Genomic DNA, 19,779 nt, shown 5'->3' on the forward strand with positions numbered 1-19,779 from the left:
TTGACGTCTGTATTCACAGCTGCCGATGAATTTTTGATTTAGCTTAGCTTTGTTCATGTGATATCATCCCATTGATTTCTATGCTTCTATAAATTCAAGTCTTTTATCGGCATTTGATTCCTTAGCAGAGACTTTCGTTGACAGAAGTAAACTCTTTTCTACCTACGCAGAGGTGTGCAGGCACTGCCCTGAAGCTTCCCGCCCAGCTAGGAATTCAGTGTAAAGCTTTTGTAACTCCTTATCTTCTCACACATCGGTATGCAGACACTGTCTTATGCTGCCTGACTGAATTGAAATTAGAATCAAACTGTTTCAAATAGGGTTCGGTTTGGAAAATTTGTAAACGTGTGAAACATCTAAAACATGCAACGTCTGTCGCTGACAAAGGGGCCAGAGCACTGACTTTGTTTTAGCCAGACACACTGGCAACTTGATACCAGAATCAGTCCCGGACAACAACTCGAAATCGCCTCCTGCCATTAGCAGCTACTTCACGAGCAATCGATACAGTATACCGGTGTTTTATGTTCTTGATGCAATATTTGTTTGGTATCCTGACCTTATCGACTGTTGTAATTGTTTCGTGAATCATGTCTTTTGTAAATTGTGAAATTGTTTTCTGTATCATGTCTTCTGTAAAGTATAAAAAGCGAGGACTGTCCGCTGCTCGGGGAGAATTACTTGCGAGACGGTGCACTCTGTTCCGCGTTGAGTACAGGGATTCTCCACAGCTTGGAGTTGCTTGGTCATAAAAGGATTTGTGTTTTTCTAAACATGTTCAGTGTCTTGTTATTGCAGCAAGTCCGCGAGGGTCTCCGAAAACGAACTTGACAGCAGGATTGAAGTTGTGTATATTTCACCATTTTAGAACGTTCGATGCGCAGTGAATGAGATGAGCAATGAGCACAGAGTCAGGAAGCAAAAGGCAGCTGAGTTCAGAAGGGAGATAATGGGAACTGCAGATGCTGGAGATTCCAAGATAATAAAATGTGAGGCTGGATGAACACAGCAGGCCAAGCAGCATCTCAGGAGCACAAAAGCTGACGTTTCGGGCCTAGACCCTTCATCAGAGAGCTCTCTGATGAAGGGTCTAGGCCCGAAACGTCAGCCTTTGTGCTCCTGAGATGCTGCTTGGCCTGCTGTGTTCATCCAGCCTCACATTTTATTATCTTGAGTTCAGAAGGGTCTCGTCAATTGTTGCCCTCGCGCGATGGAGAATGAGGCCAGCAAATTCGGAGGCGTAATCAAAGAAATATTTCAGCCAGGAAACTGAGTTGCAGAAGGAAGGCTTCAAACTCCTCCTTGACAGCTAAATCACGACTGACCCCATTGAGGAGCGTGCAATTATGCCGAAACCCGGGATTGAACCAGGGACCTTTAGATCTTCAGTCTAACGCTCTCCCAACTGAGCTATTTCGGCTGGCGGCGATTACTGGTGACGCTGGATGAACACAGCAAGTCCAGCGCAGCAGCGTCTCAGGAGCACAAAAGCTGACGTTGCGGGCCTGGACCCTTCATCAGAGATGGGATGGGGTGAGGGTTTTGGAATAGATCTGGAGAGAGGGGGAGGCCGACCGAAGATGGAGAGAAAAGAAGATAGGTGGAGAGGAGAGTATAGGTGGGGAGGTTGGGAGGGGATAGGTCAGTCCAGGGAAGACGGACAGGTCAAGGAGGTGGGATGAGGTTAGCAGGTCGGAGATGGAGGCGCGGCTTGCGGTGGGTGGAAGGGATGGGTGAGAGGAAAAACTGGTTGGGAAAGCAGAGATAGGTTGGACTGGTTTTGGGATGCAGTGGGTTGAGGGGATGAGCTGAGCTGGTTGCGTGGCGCAGTGGGTGGACGGGACGAACTGGGCTGGTTTTGGGATGCGGTGTGGGAAGTGGAGATTTGGAAGTTGGTGAAGTCCACATTGATACCATTGGGCTGCAAGGTTCCCACATTTCGGCTGGCGGTTGTCGCACCACTGTCAAGGCACCAAGCCTCGTAATTTGCTCGCACCCTCACTCCCTCAGCAATTGCCCATTATGTTTGGAGGTAATTTGACCCAGACTTCACCCTTTTCATTCTAACTTCCCTCATATCATTCCGATTCTTGTCTCAGCACACACACACACACACACACACACACACGCACGCACCCATGGTGCATCAGCCACCGCCTCTTCACAACGTCTGCTCTGATGTTGTTTCTTTTCAACACTTCAATCTCCAAAGCGGTTTCTGACGCCGCCTGCTTTTCTTTAGCACATGGACCGTTGCGCACTCGTCACCGATCAAGGCATGACAAGCAACCCGTCGCCCCTGTCGTCAACACGTTCCCGAACTGCCATGAGACAGCCTGCCTGTGCTGCATTCACCATCAGCATCTCTCGCCGACTTCGCTCCATCTCCAATCGACAGAATCTAAAGTAGTCCGCCATGCCCATCTGTCTGCCATTTCGTCATTTCACTCGAGATGCCAGCAGCTTTGCGATCAAGCCAATGCGCCTTGCCCAACTGAACCGTTCGCTTCCGCCTCGGTTTCAGTTCTCCCACCGTTTAAATCACCGTTAAGAACTCAGCCGGCTCCACAATTCCCGGGCGCTCCTTCATATCCTCTCAATGTGCACGTCTGCAACACTCGAGTCAACCAAAAGTCAGGCGCTCTTGTTCCTGCGGGCATCCCATCCGCAAATTCGCCATTGCCTTCAGGGTTCGTCTCTTTTGACATCGTTGAATTTCAGGCAGAAATGCGAGTGTATGAATACTGAGTCAGTCACTGAGTCAGTCAGTGAGTGAGTGAATGAGAGTGAAACAGGGGGAGACAGACAATCTGAGTGACACGGCCGGCATGAACGATTTGCTGACTCTCAAATTGACGTCTGTATTCACAAGTTGCCGATGAATTTTTGATTTAGCTTAGCTTTGTTCATGTGATATCATCCCATTGATTTCTATGCTTCTATAAATTCAAGTCTTTCATCGGCACTTGATTCCCATGCAGAGACTTTAATTGAGAGAAGTAAACTCTTTTCTACCTACACATAGGTGTGCAGGCACTGCCCTGAAGCTTCCTGCCCAGCTAGGAATTCAGGGCAAAGCTTTTGTAACTCCACATCTTCTCACACATCGGTATGCAGACACTGTCTTATGCTGCCTGACTGAATTGAAATTAGAATCAAACTGTTTCAAATAGGGTTCGGTTTGGAAAATTTGTAAACGTGTGAAACATCTAAAACATGCAACGTCTGTCGCTGACAAAGGGGCCAGAGCACTGACTTTGTTTTAGCCAGACACACTGGCAACTTGATACCAGAATCTGTCCCGGACAACAACTCGAAATCGCCTCCTGCCATTAGCAGCTACTTCACGAGCAATCGATACAGTATACCGGTGTTTTATGTTCTTGATGCAATATTTGTTTGGTATCCTGACCTTATCGACTGTTGTAATTGTTTCGTGAATCATGTCTTTTGTAAATTGTGAAATTGTTTTCTGGATCATGTCTTCTGTAAAGTATAAAAAGCGAGGACTGTCCGCTGCTCGGGGAGAATTACTTGCGAGACGGTGCACTCTGTTCCGCGTTGAGTACAGGGATTCTCCACAGCTTGGAGTTGCTTGGTCATAAAAGGATTTGTGTTTTTCTAAACATGTTCAGGGACTTGTTATTGCAGCAAGTCCGCGAGGATCTCCGAAAACGAACTTGACAGCAGGATTGAAGTTGTGTCTATTTCACCATTTTAGAACGTTCGATGCGCAGTGAATGAGATGAGCAATGAGCACAGAGTCAGGAAGCAAAAGGCAGCTGAGGTCAGAAGGGACTCGTCAATTGTTGCCCTCGCGCGATGGAGAATGAGGCCAACAAATTCGGGGGCGTGATCAAAGAAATATTTCAGCCAGGAAACTGAGTGGCAGAAGGAAGGCTTCAATCTCCTCCTTGACAGCTAAATAACGGTTGACCGCATTGAGGAGCGTGCAACACTGCCGAAACCCGGGATTGAACCAGGGACCTTTAGATCTTCAGTCTCACGCTCTCCCAACTGAGCTATTTCGGCTGGCGGCGATTACTGGTGACGCTGGATGAACACAGCAGGTCCAGCGCAGCATCGTCTCAGGAGCTCAAAAGCTGGCGTTTCGGGCCGAGACCCTTCATCAGAGATGGGATGGGGTGAGGGTTCTGGAATAAATATCGAGAGAGCGGGAGGCGGACCGACGATGCAGAGAAAAGAAGATAGGTGGAGAGCAGAGTATAGGTGGGGAGGTTGGGAGGGGATAGATCAGTCCAGGGAAGACGGACAGTTCAAGGAGGTGGAATGAGGTTAGCAGGCAGGAGATGGAGGTGCGGTTTGGGGTGGGAGGAAGGGATGGGTGAGAAGAAGAACAGGTTGGGGAAGCACAGATAGCTTGGACTGGTTTTGGGATTCACTGGGTGGAGGGGAAGAGCTGAGCTGGTTGTGTGGTGCAGTGGGGGCAGGGGACGAACTGGGCTGGTTTTGGGATGCGGTGGGGGAAGCGGAGATTTGGAAGCTGGTGAAGTCCACATTGACACCATTGGGTGCAAGGTTCCCACATTTCGGCTGGCGGTGGTCGCACCACTGTCAAGGCACCAAGCCTCGTAGTTTGCTCGCATCCTCACTCCCTCAGCATTTGCCCATTATGTTTGGAGGTAATTTGATCCAGACCTCACCCTTTTCATTATAAATTCCCTCATATCATTCCGATTCTTGCCTAAGCACACACACACACACTCACACACACACACACACACACGCACACATACACACACACATGGTGAATCAGCCACGGCCTCTCAACACCGTCTCCTTTGATTATTGTTCCTTTTCAACGCTTCAATCTCCATAGTCGTTTTTGACACCGCCTGCTTTACTTCAGCATATGGACCGTTGCGCACTCGTCACCGATCAAGGCATGACAAGAAACCCGTCGCCCCTGTCGTCAACGCGTTCCCGAACGTGCTCTTATACTGCCTGCCTGTGCTGCATTCACCATCAGCATCTCTCGCCGACTTCGCTCGATCTCCAATCGACAGAATCAAATAGTCCGCCATGCCCATCTGTCTGCCATTTCGTCATTTCACTCTATATCCCAGCAGATTTGCGATCAAGCCAATGCGCCTCGAACAACTGAACCGTTCGCTTCCGCCTCGGTTTCAGTTCTACCACCATTTAAGTCACCGTTAAGAACTCTGCCGGCTCCACAATTCCCGGGCGCTCCTTAACATCCTCTAAATGTGCACGTCTGCAACACTCGAGTCAACCAAAAGTCAGGCGCTCTTGTTCCTGCGGGCATCCCATCCGCAAATTCGCCATTGCCTTCAGGGTTCGTCTCTTTTGACATCGTTGAATTTCAGGCAGAAATGCGAGTGTGTGAATACTGAGTCAGTCACCGAGTCAGTCAGTGAGTGAGTGAATGAGAGTGAAACAGGGGGAGACAGGCAGTCTGAGTGACACGGCCAGCATGAACGATTTGCTGACTCCAAATTGACGTCTGTATTCACAGCTGCCGATGAATTTTTGATTTAGCTTAGCTTTGTTCATGTGATATCATCCCATTGATTTCTATGCTTCTATAAATTCAAGTCTTTTATCGGCATTTGATTCCTTAGCAGAGACTTTCGTTGACAGAAGTAAACTCTTTTCTACCTACGCAGAGGTGTGCAGGCACTGCCCTGAAGCTTCCCGCCCAGCTAGGAATTCAGTGTAAAGCTTTTGTAACTCCTTATCTTCTCACACATCGGTATGCAGACACTGTCTTATGCTGCCTGACTGAATTGAAATTAGAATCAAACTGTTTCAAATAGGGTTCGGTTTGGAAAATTTGTAAACGTGTGAAACATCTAAAACATGCAACGTCTGTCGCTGACAAAGGGGCCAGAGCACTGACTTTGTTTTAGCCAGACACACTGGCAACTTGATACCAGAATCAGTCCCGGACAACAACTCGAAATCGCCTCCTGCCATTAGCAGCTACTTCACGAGCAATCGATACAGTATACCGGTGTTTTATGTTCTTGATGCAATATTTGTTTGGTATCCTAACCTTATCGACTGTTGTAATTGTTTCGTGAATCATGTCTTTTGTAAATTGTGAAATTGTTTTCTGTATCATGTCTTCTGTAAAGTATAAAAAGCGAGGACTGTCCGCTGCTCGGGGAGAATTACTTGCGAGACGGTGCACTCTGTTCCGCGTTGAGTACAGGGATTCTCCACAGCTTGGAGTTGCTTGGTCACAAAAGGATTTGTGTTTTTCTAAACATGTTCAGTGTCTTGTTATTGCAGCAAGTCCGCGAGGGTCTCCGAAAACGAACTTGACAGCAGGATTGAAGTTGTGTCTATTTCACCATTTTAGAACGTTCGATGCGCAGTGAATGAGATGAGCAATGAGCACAGAGTCAGGAAGCAAAAGGCAGCTGAGTTCAGAAGGGAGATAATGGGAACTGCAGATGCTGGAGATTCCAAGATAATAAAATGTGAGGCTGGATGAACACAGCAGGCCAAGCAGCATCTCAGGAGTACAAAAGTTGACGTTTCGGGCCTAGACCCTTCATCAGAGAGCTCTCTGGATGAAGGGTCTAGGCCCGAAACGTCAGCTTTTGTGCTCCTGAGATGCTGCTTGGCCTGCTGTGTTCATCCAGCCTCACATTTTATTATCTTGAGTTCAGGAGGGTCTCGTCAATTGTTGCCCTCGCGCGATGGAGAATGAGGCCAACAAATTCGGAGGCGTGATCAAAGAAATATTTCAGCCAGGAAACTGAGTTGCAGAAGGAAGGCTTCAAACTCCTCCTTGACAGCTAAATAACGGCCGGCCCTATTAAGGAGCGTGCAATTATGCCGAAACCCGGGATTGAACCAGGGACCTTTAGATCTTCAGTCTAACGCTCTCCCAACTGAGCTATTTCGGCTGGCGGCGATTACTGGTGACGCTGGATGAACACAGCAAGTCCAGAGCAGCAGCGTCTCAGGAGCACAAAAGCTGACGTTTCGTGCCTCGACCCTTCATCAGAGAGGGGGATGGGGTGAGGGTTCTGGAATAGATCTGGAGAGAGGGGGAGGCCGACCGAAGATGGAGAGAAAAGAAGATAGGTGGAGAGGAGAGTATAGGTGGGGAGGTTGGGAGGGGATAGGACAGTCCAGGGAAGACGGACATGTCAAGGAGGTGGGATGAGGTTAGTAGGTCGGAGATGGAGGCGCGGCTGGCGGTGGGTGGAAGGGATGGGTGAGAGGAAGAACAGGTTGGGGAAGCAAAGTTAGGTTTGACTGGTTTTGGGATGCAGTGGGTTGAGGGGAAGAGCCGAGCTGGTTGCGTGGTGCAGTGGGGGGAGGGGACGAACTGGGCTTTGGTTTTGGGATGCGGTGGGGGAATGGGAGATTTGGATGCTGGTGAAGTCCACATTGATACCATTGGGCTGCAAGGCTCCCACATTTCGTCTGCCGGTGGTCGCACCACTGTCAAGGCACCAAGCCTCGGAGTTTGCTCGCACCCTCACTCCCTCAGCAATTGCCCATTATGTTTGGAGGTAATTTGACCCAGACTTCACCCTTTTCATTCTAAATTCCCTCATATCATTCCGATTCTTGTCTCAGCACACACACACACACACACACACACACGCACGCACCCCTGGTGCTTCAGCCACCGCCTCTTCACAACGTCTGCTCTGATTATTGTTCCTTTTCAACACTTCAATCTCCATCGCGGTTTCTGACGCCGCCTGCTTTTCTTTAGCACATGGACCGTTGCGCACTCGTCACCGCTCAAAGCATGACAAGAAACCCGTCGCCCCTGTCGTCAACACGTTCCCGAACTGCCATTTTCCTGCCTGCCTGTGCTGCATTCACCATCAGCATCTCTCGCCGACTTCGCTCCATCTCCACTCGACAGAATCTAAAATAGTCCGCCATGCCCAACTGTCTGCCATTTCGTCATTTCACTCTATATGCCAGCAGCTTTGCGATCAAGCCAATGCGCCTTGCCCAACTGAACCGTTCGCTTCCGCCTCGGTTTCATGTCTACCACGTATTTAAGTCACCGTTAAGAACTCTGCCGGCTCCACAATTCCCGGCGCTCCTTCACATCCCCTAAATGTGCACGTCTGCACCAGTCGAGTCAGTCAAAAGTCAGGCACTCTTGAGCCTGCGGGCAACCCATCCGCAAATTCGCCATTGCCTTCAGGGTTCGCCTCTTTTGACATCCTTGAATTTCAGGCAGAAATGCGAGTGTGTGAATAATGAGTCAGTCACCGAGTCAGTCAGTGAGTGAGTGAATGAGAGTGAAACAGGGGGAGACAGACAATCTGAGTGACACGGCCAGCATGAACGATTTGCTGACTCTCAAATTGACGTCTGCATTCACAGCTGCCGATGAATTTTTGATTTAGCTTAGCTTTGTTCATGTGATATCATCCCATTGATTTCTATGCTTCTATAAATTCAAATCTTTCATCGGCATTTGATTCTTATGCAGACACTTTCATTGAGAGAAGTAAACTCTTTTCTACCTACACATAGGTATGCAGGCACTGCCCTGAAGCTTCCTGCCCAGCTAGGAATTCAGGGCAAAGCTTTTGTAACTCCACATCTTCTCACACATCGGTATGCAGACACTGTCTTATGCTGCCTGACTGAATTGAAATTAGAATCAAACTGTTTCAAATAGGGTTCGGTCTGGAAAATTTGTAAACGTGTGAAACATCTAAAACATGCAACGTCTGTCGCTGACAAAGGGGCCAGAGCACTGACTTTGTTTTAGCCAGACACACTGGCAACTTGATACCAGAATCAGTCCCGGACAACAACTCGAAATCGCCTCCTGCCATTAGAAGCTACTTCACGAGCAATCGATACAGAATACCGGTGTTTTATGTTCTTGAATCAATACTTGTTTGGTATCCTGACTTTATCGGTTGTAGTAATTGTTTCGTGAATCATGTCTTTTGTAAATTGTGAAATTGTTTTCTGGATCATGTCTTCTGTAAAGTATAAAAAGCGAGGACTGTCCGCTGCTCGGGGAGAATTACTTGCGAGACGGTGCACTCTGTTCCGCGTTGAGTACAGGGATTCTCCACAGCTTGGAGTTGCTTGGTCATAAAAGGATTTGTGTTTTTCTAAACATGTTCAGGGACTTGTTATTGCAGCAAGTCCGCGAGGGTCTCCGAAAACGAACTTGACAGCAGGATTGAAGTTGTGTCTATTTCACCATTTTAGAACGTTCGATGCGCAGTGAATGAGATGAGCAATGAGCACAGAGTCAGGAAGCAAAAGGCAGCTGAGGTCAGAAGGGACTCGTCAATCGTTGCCCTCGCGCGATGGAGAATGAGGCCAGCAAATTCGGAGGCGTGATCAAAGAAATATTTCAGCCAGGAAACTGAGTTGCAGAATGAAGGCTTCAAACTCCTCCTTGACAGCTGGACAACGGCTGACCGCGTTAAGGAGCGTGCAATTATGCCCAAACCCGGGATTGAGCCAGTGACCTTTAGATCTTCAGTCGAACGCTCTCCCAACTGAGCTATTTCGGCTGGCGGTGCTTACTGGTGACGCTGGATGAACACGGCAAGTCCAGCGCAGCAGCGTCTCAGGAGCACAAAAGCTGACGTTTCGGGCCGAGATCCTTCATCAGAGATGGGCTGGGGTGAGGGTTCTGGAATAAATATGGAGAGAGGGGGAGGCCGACCGAAGATGGAGAGAAAAGAAGATAGGTCGAGAGGAGAGTATATGTGGGGAGGTTGGAGGGGATAGGACAGTCCAGGGAAGACGGACAGGTCAAGGAGGTGGGATGAGGTGAGTTGGTCGGAGATGGAGTTGCGGCTTGGGGTAGGTGGAAGGGATGGGTGAGAGGAAGAACAGGTTGGGGAAGCAGAGATAGGTTGAACTGGTTTTGGGATGCAGTGGGTTGAGGGGAAGAGCTGAGATGGTTGCGTCGTGCAGTCGGGGGACGGGACGAACTGGGCTGGTTTTGGGATGCGGTGTGGGAAGTGGAGATTTGGAAGCTGGTGAAGTCCACATTGATACCATTGGGCTGCAAGGTTCCACATTTCGGCTGGCGGTGGTCGCACCACTGTCAAGGCACCAAGCCTCGTAGTTTGCTCGCACCCTCACTCGCTCAGCAATTGCCCATTATGTTTGGAGGTAATTTGACACAGACTTCACCCTTTTCATTCTAAATTCCCTCATATCATTCCGATTCTTGTCTCAGCACACACACACACACACGCACGCACCCCTGGTGCTTCAGCCACCGCCTCTTCACAACGTCTGCTCTGATTATTGTTCCTTTTCCACACTTCAATCTCCATAGCGGTTTCTGACACCGCCTGCTTTTCTTTAGCACATGGACTGTTGCGCACTCGTCACCGATCAAAGCATGACAAGAAACCCGTCGCCCCTGTAGTCAACACGTTCCCGAACGTGCTCTTATACTGCCTGCCTGTGCTGAATTCACCATCATCATCTCTCGCCGACTTCGCTCCATCTCCACTCGACAGAATCTAAAATAGTCCGCCATGCCCATCTGTCTGCCATTTCATCATTTCACTCTATATGCCAGCAGCTTTGCGATCAAGCCAATGCGCCTTGCCCAACTGAACCGTTCGCTTCCGCCTCGGTTTCATGTCTACCACCATTTAAATCACCGTTAAGAACTCTGCTTGCTCCACAATTCCAGGCGCTCCTTCACATCCCCTAAATGTGCACGTCTGCACCAGTCGAGTCAACCAAAAGTCAGGCGCTCTTGAGCCTGCGGGCATCCCATCCGCAAATTCGCCATTGCCTTCAGGGTTCGTCTCTTTTGACATCCTTGAATTTCAGGCAGAAATGCGAGTGTGTGAATACTGAGTCAGTCACTGAGTCAGTCAGTGAGTGTGTGAATGAGAGTGAAACAGGGGGAGACAGACAATCTGAGTGACACGGCCAGCATGAACGATTTGCTGACTCTCAAATTGACATCTGCATTCACAGCTGCCGATGAATTTTTGATTTAGCTTAGCTTTGTTCATGTGATATCATCCCATTGATTTCTATGCTTCTATAAATTCAAGTCTTTCATCGGCATTTGATTCCTATGCAGACACTTTCATTGAGAGAAGTAAACTCTTTTCTACCTACACATAGGTATGCAGGCACTGCCCTGAAGCTTCCTGCCCAGCTAGGCATTCAGGGCAAAGCTTTTGTAACTCCACATCTTCTCACACATCGGTATGCAGACACTGTCTTATGCTGCCTGACTGAATTGAAATTAGAATCAAACTGTTTCAAATAGGGTTCGGTTTGGAAAATTTGTAAACGTGTGAAACATCTAACACATGCAACGTCTGTCGCTGACAAAGGGGCCAGAGCACTGACTTTGTTTTAGCCAGACACACTGGCAACTTGAAATCAGAATCTGTCCCGGACAACAACTCGAAATCGCCTCCTGCCATTAGCAGCTACTTCACGAGCAATCGATACAGTATACCGGTGTTTTATGTTCTTGATGCAATATTTGTTTGGTATCCTGACCTTATCGACTGTTGTAATTGTTTCGTGAATCATGTCTTTTGTAAATTGTGAAATTGTTTTCTGGATCATGTCTTCTGTAAAGTATAAAAAGCGAGGACTGTCCGCTGCTCGGGGAGAATTACTTGCGAGACGGTGCACTCTGTTCCGCGTTGAGTACAGGGATTCTCCACAGCTTGGAGTTGCTTGGTCACAAAAGGATTTGTGTTTTTCTAAACATGTTCAGTGTCTTGTTATTGCAGCAAGTCCGCGAGGGTCTCCGAAAACGAACTTGACAGCAGGATTGAAGTTGTGTATATTTCACCATTTTAGAACGTTCGATGCGCAGTGAATGAGATGAGCAATGAGCACAGAGTCAGGAAGCAAAAGGCAGCTGAGTTCAGAAGGGAGATAATGGGAACTGCAGATGCTGGAGATTCCAAGATAATAAAATCTCTCTGATGAAGGGTCTAGGCCCGAAACGTCAGCTTTTGTGCTCCTGAGATGCTGCTTGGCCTGCTGTGTTCATCCAGCCTCACATTGTATTATCTTGAGTTCAGGAGGGTCTCGTCAATTGTTGCCCTCGCGCGATGGAGAATGAGGCCAACAAATTCGGAGGCGTAATCAAAGAAATATTTCAGCCAGGAAACTAAGTTGCCGAAGGAAGGCTTCAAACTCCTCCTTGACAGCTAAATAACGGCCGGCCCCATTAAGGAGCGTGCAATTATGCCGAAACCCGGGATTGAACCAGGGACCTTTAGATCTTCAGTCTAACGCTCTCCCAACTGAGCTATTTCGGCTGGCGGCGATTACTGGTGACGCTGGATGAACACAGCAAGTCCAGCGCAGCAGCGTCTCAGGAGCACAAAAGCTGGCGTTTCGTGCCTAGACCCTTCATCAGAGATGGGATGGGGTGAGGGTTCTGGAATAGATCTGGAGAGAGGGGGAGGCCGACCGAAGATGGAGAGAAAAGAAGATAGGTGGAGAGGAGAGTATAGGTGGGGAGGTTGGGAGGGGATAGGACAGTCCAGGGAAGACGGACATGTCAAGGAGGTGGGATGAGGTTAGTAGGTCGGAGATGGAGGCGCGGCTGGCGGTGGGTGGAAGGGATGGGTGAGAGGAAGAACAGGTTGGGGAAGCAAAGTTAGGTTTGACTGGTTTTGGGATGCAGTGGGTTGAGGGGAAGAGCCGAGCTGGTTGCGTGGTGCAGTGGGGGGAGGGGACGAACTGGGCTTTGGTTTTGGGATGCGGTGGGGGAATGGGAGATTTGGATGCTGGTGAAGTCCACATTGATACCATTGGGCTGCAAGGCTCCCACATTTCGTCTGCCGGTGGTCGCACCACTGTCAAGGCGCCAAGCCTCGGAGTTTGCTCGCACCCTCACTCCCTCAGCAATTGCCCATTATGTTTGGAGGTAATTTGACCCAGACTTCACCCTTTTCATTCTAAATTCCCTCATATCATTCCGATTCTTGTCTCAGCACACACACACACACGCACGCACCCCTGGTGCTTCAGCCACCGCCTCTTCACAACGTCTGCTCTGATTATTGTTCCTTTTCCACACTTCAATCTCCATCGCGGTTTCTGACACCGCCTGCTTTTCTTTAGCACATGGACAGTTGCGCACTCGTCACCGATCAAGGCATGACAAGAAACCCGTCGCCCCTGTCGTCAACGCGTTCCCGAACGTGCTCTTATACTGCCTGCCTGTGCTGCATTCACCATCAGCATCTCTCGCCGACGTCGCTCCATCTCCACTCGACAGAATCTAAAATAGTCCGCCATGCCCATCTGTCTGCCATTTCATCATTTCACTCTATATGCCAGCAGCTTTGCGATCAAGCCAATGTGCCTCGAACAACTGAACCTGCTTGGTCATAAAAGGATTTGTGTTTTTCTAAACATGTTCAGTGTCTTGTTATTGCAGTAAGTCCGCGAGGGTCTCCGAAAACGAACTTGACAGCAGGATTGAAGTTGTGTCTATTTCACCATTTTAGAACGTTCGATGCGCAGTGAATGAGATGAAACAATGAGCACAGAGTCAGGAAGCAAAAGGCAGAGATGATGGGAACTGCAGATGCTGGAGATTCCAAGATAATAAAATGTGAAGCTGGATGAACACAGCAGGCCAAGCAGCATCTCAGGAGCACAAAAGCTGACGTTTCGGGCCTAGACCCTTCATCAGAGAGGGGGATGGGGAGAGGGAACTGGAATAAATAGGGAGAGAGGGGGAGGCGGACCGAAGATGGAGAGTAAAGAAGATAGGTGGAGACGGTGTAGGTGGGGAGGTAGGGAGGGGAGAGGTCAGTCCAGGGAAGACGGACAGGTCAAGGAGGTGGGATGAGGTTAGTCGGTAGATGGGGGTGCGGCTTGGGGTGGGAGGAAGGGATGGGTGAGAGGAAGAACCGGTTAGGGAGGCAGAGACAGGTTGGACTGGTTTTGGGATGCAGTGGGTGGGGGGGAAGAGCTGGGCTGGTTGTGTGGTGCAGTGGAGGGGAGGGGACGTACTGGGCTGGTTTAGGGATGCAGTCGGGGAAGGGGAGATTTTGAAACTGGTGAAGTCCACATTGATACCATATGGCTGCAGGGTTCCCAGGCGGAATATGAGTTGCTGTTCCTGCAACCTTCGGGTGGCATCATTGTGGCACTGCAGGAGGCCCATGATGGACATGTCATCAAGAGAATGGGAGGGGGAGTAGAAATGGTTTGTGACTGGGAGGTGCAGTTGTTTGTTGCGAACTGAGCGGAGGTGTTCTGCAAAGCGGTCCCCAAGCCTCCGTTTGGTTTCCCCAATGTAGAGGAAGCCGCACCGGGTACAGTGGATGCAGTATACCACATTGGCAGATGTGCAGGTGAACCTCTGCTTAATGTGGAATGTCATCTTGGGGCCTGGGATAGGGGTGAGGGAGGAGGTGTGGGGGCAAGTGTAGCATTTCCTGCGGTTGCAGCGGAAGGTGCCAGGTGTGGTGGGGTTGGAGGGCAGTGTGGAGCGAACAAGGGAGTCACGGAGAGAGTGGTCTCTCCGGAAAGCAGACAGGGGTGGGGATGGAAAAATGTCTTGGGTGGTGGGGTCGGATTGTAAATGGCGGAAGTGTCGGAGGATGATGCGTTGTATCCGGAGGTTGGTAGGGTGGTGTGTGAGAACGAGGGGGATCCTCTATGGGCGGTTCTGGCGGGGGCGGGTTGTGAGGGATGTGTTGCGGGAAATATGGGAGACGCGGTCAAGGGCGTCTTCGATCACTGTGGGGGGAAAGTTGCGGTCCTTAAAGAACTTGGACATCTAGGATGTGCGGGAGTGGAATGTCTTATCGTGGGAGCAGATGCGGCGGAGGCGGAGGAATTGGGAATAGGGGATGGAATTTTTGCAGGAGGGTGGGTGCGAGGAGGTGTATTCTAGGTAGCTGTGGGAGTCGGTGGGCTTGAAATGGACATCAGTTACAAGCTGGTTGCCTGATATGGAGACTGAGAGGTCCAGGAAAGTGAGGGATGTGTTGGAGATGGCCCAGGTGAGCTTGAGGTTGTGGTGGAAGGTGTTGGTGAAGTGGATGAACTGTTCGAGCTCCTCTGGGGAGCAAGAGGCGGCGCCGATACAGTCATCAATGTACCGGAGGAAGAGGTGGGGTTTGGGGCCTGTGTAGGTGCGGAAGAGGGACTGTTCCACGTAACCTACAAAGAGGCAGGCATAGCTGGGGCCCATGCGGGTGCCCATGGCCACCCCCTTAGTCTGTAGGAAGTGGGAGGAGTCAAAAGAGAAGTTGTTGAGTGTGAGGACGAGTTCGGCTAGGCGGATGAGAGTGCCGGTGGAGGGGCACTGGTCGGGCCTGCGGGACAGGAAGAAGCGGAGGGCCTTGAGGCCATCTCCATGCGGAATGCAGGTGTACAGGGACTGGGCGTCCATGGTGAATATGAGGTGTTGGGGGCCAGGGAATTGGAAGCCCAGGAGGAGGTGGAGGGCGTGGCTGGTGTCACGGACATCCGTGGGGAGTTCCTGGACCAAAGGGGAGAAAATGGAGTCCAGATAGGTGGAGATGAGTTCGGTGGAGCAGGAGCAGGCTGAGACGATGGGTTGACCAGGGCAGGCAGGTTTGTGGATTTTGGGAAGGAGATAGCTGAGTTCAGAAGGGACTCGTCAATTGTTGCCCTCGCGCGATGGAGAATGAGGCCAGCAAATTCGGAGACGTGATCAAAGAAATATTTCAGCCAGGAAACTGAGTTGCAGAAGGAAAGCCTCACTTTCCTCCTTTACAGCTATACTAGGGCTGACCCTACCAGTGAGCACGCATTATGCCGAAACCCGGGCTTGAACCAGGGACCTTTAGATCTCTCAGTGTAACGCTCTCCCAACTGAGCTATTTCGGCTGAGAATCCGCAGCCCCGAGCCAAGCCGCCAAGCTTCGTAGTTTGGTCGCTCCCTCACTCCCTCAGCATTTGCCCATTATGTTTGGAGGTAATTTTACCCAGACGTCACCGTTTTCATTCTACATTCCCTCATATCATTCCGATTCTTGTCTCAGCGCACACACACACACACACGCCCCCATGGGGCTTCAGCCACCGCCTCTTCACAACGTCTGCTCTGTTTATTGTTCCTTTTCCACACTTCAATCTCCATCGTGGTTTCTGACGCCGCCTGCTTTTCTTTAGCACATGGACTGTTACGCACTCGTCACCGATCAAAGCATGACAAGCAACCCGTCCCCCCTGTCGTCAACACATTCCCAAACGTGCTCTTATCCTGCCTGCCTGTGCTGCATTCGCCATCAGCATCTCTCGCCGACTTCACTCCATCTGCACTCCGTGATGTGATCAAAACAACCGTTCAGCCATCAAACTGTGCTGCAGAAGAAGGGCTTGGTGGGGTTCTCATCATCATCAATAATGTGTTGAATGCTGCAAGGACGTGATATAGTTTCTCCACTCCCAGGAAGTACTGAGTGATGAAGGGCACCCTATTGGTCATATCCCGTGTTTGCCTTCTGAGGAGGTCAATACGGTGTTTTGCCATGGCACTTTGGAACTGGTGATTGATGAGCATTGTATCTTCTTCGCCTGAAGGTGTCCTTCTACACCTTCAATGTGTCTGTCTCATTCCTCCAAACAGATTCTGTATATGCGCAAGGCTTGTCCACAGGGGATGGCTGTTTTAATATGTTTCACGTGATAGCCAGAGAAGAGCTGCTTTGTGAGGTTGTCCATGGGCTTTTGTTGGAGTGATGTACCTGAGATGTGCGTCCCTTTTGGAGATGCATGTGTACTAGAATGACACTGACTCTAAAGAATAGTCCATGGTATGTCTGATTGTGGGATGAAACTTGTTGATATCGCTATGTAGTTGCCTTAGTGATTCCTAGCCATGAGTCCAAAGGTAGAAAATGTCATCAATATATCGGGTGTACGGTGATGGTTGGTGCTTCTGCACAGCAAAGAAATCTTGTTTGAACCTGCGCATGAAAATGTTGGCATATTGGGGAGCAATTCTGGTCCCCATGGTTGTTCTGCACACCTGGTTGAAGAATTGGCTGTCGAAGATGAAGATGTTGTGGTTGGTGATGAAGTAAATGGGTTGTAGGATGGCGTCTGGAAGTTGGCAGTTGGTGGTATTGAGTACTGATGCTGATGTGGCAATACCGTCATTGTGGGAGATGCCGGTGTAGAGTGCCAAAATGTCCATTGTTGTGAGGAACGTTCATATATGGGTATTGAGTTTCTGTGAGAAATCTGTAGTGTCATGACAGAATCTATGGGTTCCCTGTACAATAGGTTTTAACATCCCTTGACATAGCCAGAGACATTCTCATTGAGGGTCCCATTGCCTTATACAGTGGGATGTCCAGGTGTGTTGGCTTTGTGTATCTTTGGAAGGCAGTAAAAGTCCCCTACACAAGAAATAGATTGAATGAGAGTGTGTAGGGTGTTCTGAAGGACTGGATCAAAAGTTTTGACCAGTCTATTCAATTGACAGGTATGTTCTTTGGTTGGATCAACAGGTAGTTGTTTGCCGTGTTCCTGGTTGTTCAGCTGATGGTACACTTCCTTGCAGTAGTTTGTTCTATTCTGTATGACAATGGTTCCTCGTTTGTCTGCTGGTTGGACGACAATGTTTGCTGATTTGGCTTCAGAACACAGATGGTTGTGCATTGTGTGTGGGCAACGTTTTGCACTACTGCATCAGTGTGGCTGATAAATCTGGTGTTCACGCATCGTCTGATGGCTTGAGCGTACCGCTGAAGTCCTGGGCAATAGCTCTCTGGAGAGGTCCAATTTGACTTCTTCTTTCCCCACTCTCCTGTGGATCTCTGGGTTGATTGATCCTGTCTGTTGGTGGTCTCATTGGGCTCACTGCTGACATCTCGGAAAAGTTTTCGGAATCTCAGTCATTTGATGAATTCCTCTGTGTCTGCCAGGAGACCAATGGGGCCCATTTTGGTGGTGGGCCAGAAATTGAGGCCTTGGCTAAGAATATCAATCTCATCAGGTTGAATGGCATGGTCAGATAAGTTGATGTTTGATTTTCTCGTGGTGGTACCATCTTCAGCTGTTGTACCAGGGAGATGGTGGTGATGCCAAGTTTCTTCAGTTTCTTGTTTGTGATGTGCGTATAGGTGGTGTAGTTCCATTGCCTCATCTGTTTGGCAGTGTCACAGAACTCTACTGCTGAGCCTTGAGCTTAAGCTGAGAAAATGAACTCTATCTCAACTTCAAGGTTACGAGATGATTGATTCCAAACTAAAACACAGATTCTAAACGATGTCTCACATCTAACCAGGATTGTCTGACATAAAATGTCCCTCTTCCTTACACTGATAAAATTTTTACTTCTCTCAGGACCATAACTTGAAAAAAATCAGGTGTTGACATATACATATGAATCAATTAAAACTTTCTAACTGATTAAAGATTTAACAGCATCTTAAGTTTGTTTAGTACATCCTCATCAATGGTGTGAACACTTGATCTTTCACTTAGAAATTCTGAGTCTGATACTACCTCTCTCACTGACACCTGAAGAAGGACTGAGGCTTTGTGCTTTCAAATAAACCTGTTGGACTATAAACTGGTGCCATGTGATTTCTGACCTTGCTCACCCCAGTCCAGCACCAGCACCTCCACGTCATGGTTAGCGAGAGAGGTAGTATCCACTGCAGAATCTTTATGTAAAAGATCAAAGGGTTGCACCACGTATGAGGATGTACTAAACAAACCAAAGGTGCTGTTCATCTTTAATCTTTAATCTCTTGGACTATAACTTGGTGTTGTGTGATTTCTGATCTTTATACCATCTACTCTGTTTATTCTTCCCTTTCCACACTTCATTCTGCACAATCATTTCTGATGCAGGCTATTTACATTTAGCACAAGGGCAGTTGTGCACTTGTTACAGTCAAAAGCACAACAAGGAACTCATATCTCCAGTCCTCAACAAATTACAAAACATACTCTCCTCACACCTTAACAATGTGCTCCATTGTTTTGAACAGCCTGCTCTAGGGAAAGTGCCCTTGCTATTCACCTTATCTATGCCCCTCATGGTTTTATAATTTTTTATAAGTTCACACCTCAATTTCCTATGCTTCAATGGAAAATGTCCCAGCCTATACAGTCTATTTTTATAACTCAAAACCTCCAGTCCTGACAACATCCTTGTCAATCTTTTCTGAACCTTCTCCAATTTAATAATATCCACCCTACAGCAGGGTGACCGCAACCATATGCAGTACTTCTGGAGAGGTCTCACCAACGTCCCATATTACCTCAACATGAAATACCATCTACTATACCCAATGGTCTGAGCAATGAAGGCAAGCATGCTGCATGCCTTATTAACCACCCTGTCTACGTGTGATGCAAATTCCAAAGAATTATGTACCTGAACCCCTAGGACTCTCTGTTCCACAACACTACCTATGGTTGTAGGCCCACCTTTAATTGTATAAGCCCTGCCCTTGTTTTTCTCATCTGTGTCTATAGTCTTGAACAGAGCAAAGCTAGCATCTTTCCAAGAGCTAGACTAAAGGCATTCTATTGTGCGTGTTGGATTCTGAAATTAAAACAGAAAGTTCTTGATTAACTCAGCAGGACTAGCAGAATTTGTGGTTCAAGAAACAGATGTAACATGTAAAATCCAATATTACTCATTGTGTTCTAGCCATACTGAACACAAAATTTTCTCCAAAGCATTCTGTGGTTTTTTTTATCCCAAGGGCTATTTGGGGTGGACAAATATTGATCTTGTCAATGTTGTTCATATCTCACCTCAGAATTTTTTAAAAAATCACCTGTTGAATTTTCAGATTTAAAATGCTCGCCTTA

At 48.6% G+C, this 19,779-nt stretch overlaps 6 non-coding genes across 6 annotated transcripts; all 6 read right to left on the reverse strand.

Annotated features, from left to right (window-relative positions):
* Positions 1-1,347: 1,347 nt before the first annotated feature.
* On the reverse strand, positions 1,348-1,420 carry trnaf-gaa (transfer RNA phenylalanine (anticodon GAA)). The gene has a single exon. It is a non-coding gene; the product is annotated as a tRNA-Phe (tRNA).
* Positions 1,421-3,959: 2,539 nt separating this feature from the next.
* Positions 3,960-4,032, reverse strand: trnaf-gaa (transfer RNA phenylalanine (anticodon GAA)). The gene has a single exon. It is a non-coding gene; the product is annotated as a tRNA-Phe (tRNA).
* Positions 4,033-6,826: 2,794 nt separating this feature from the next.
* Positions 6,827-6,899, reverse strand: trnaf-gaa (transfer RNA phenylalanine (anticodon GAA)). Its single transcript has one exon. It is a non-coding gene; the product is annotated as a tRNA-Phe (tRNA).
* A 2,540-nt stretch (positions 6,900-9,439) lies between these two features.
* Positions 9,440-9,512, reverse strand: trnaf-gaa (transfer RNA phenylalanine (anticodon GAA)). Its single transcript has one exon. It is a non-coding gene; the product is annotated as a tRNA-Phe (tRNA).
* Positions 9,513-12,193: 2,681 nt separating this feature from the next.
* trnaf-gaa (transfer RNA phenylalanine (anticodon GAA)) lies at positions 12,194-12,266 on the reverse strand. The gene has a single exon. It is a non-coding gene; the product is annotated as a tRNA-Phe (tRNA).
* Positions 12,267-15,754: 3,488 nt separating this feature from the next.
* Positions 15,755-15,828, reverse strand: trnal-gag (transfer RNA leucine (anticodon GAG)). Its single transcript has one exon. It is a non-coding gene; the product is annotated as a tRNA-Leu (tRNA).
* Positions 15,829-19,779: the final 3,951 nt, after the last annotated feature.

This window comes from Stegostoma tigrinum, chromosome 11, assembly GCF_030684315.1.
Source record: "Stegostoma tigrinum isolate sSteTig4 chromosome 11, sSteTig4.hap1, whole genome shotgun sequence".
Classification (NCBI taxonomy): Eukaryota; Metazoa; Chordata; class Chondrichthyes; order Orectolobiformes; family Stegostomatidae; genus Stegostoma; species Stegostoma tigrinum.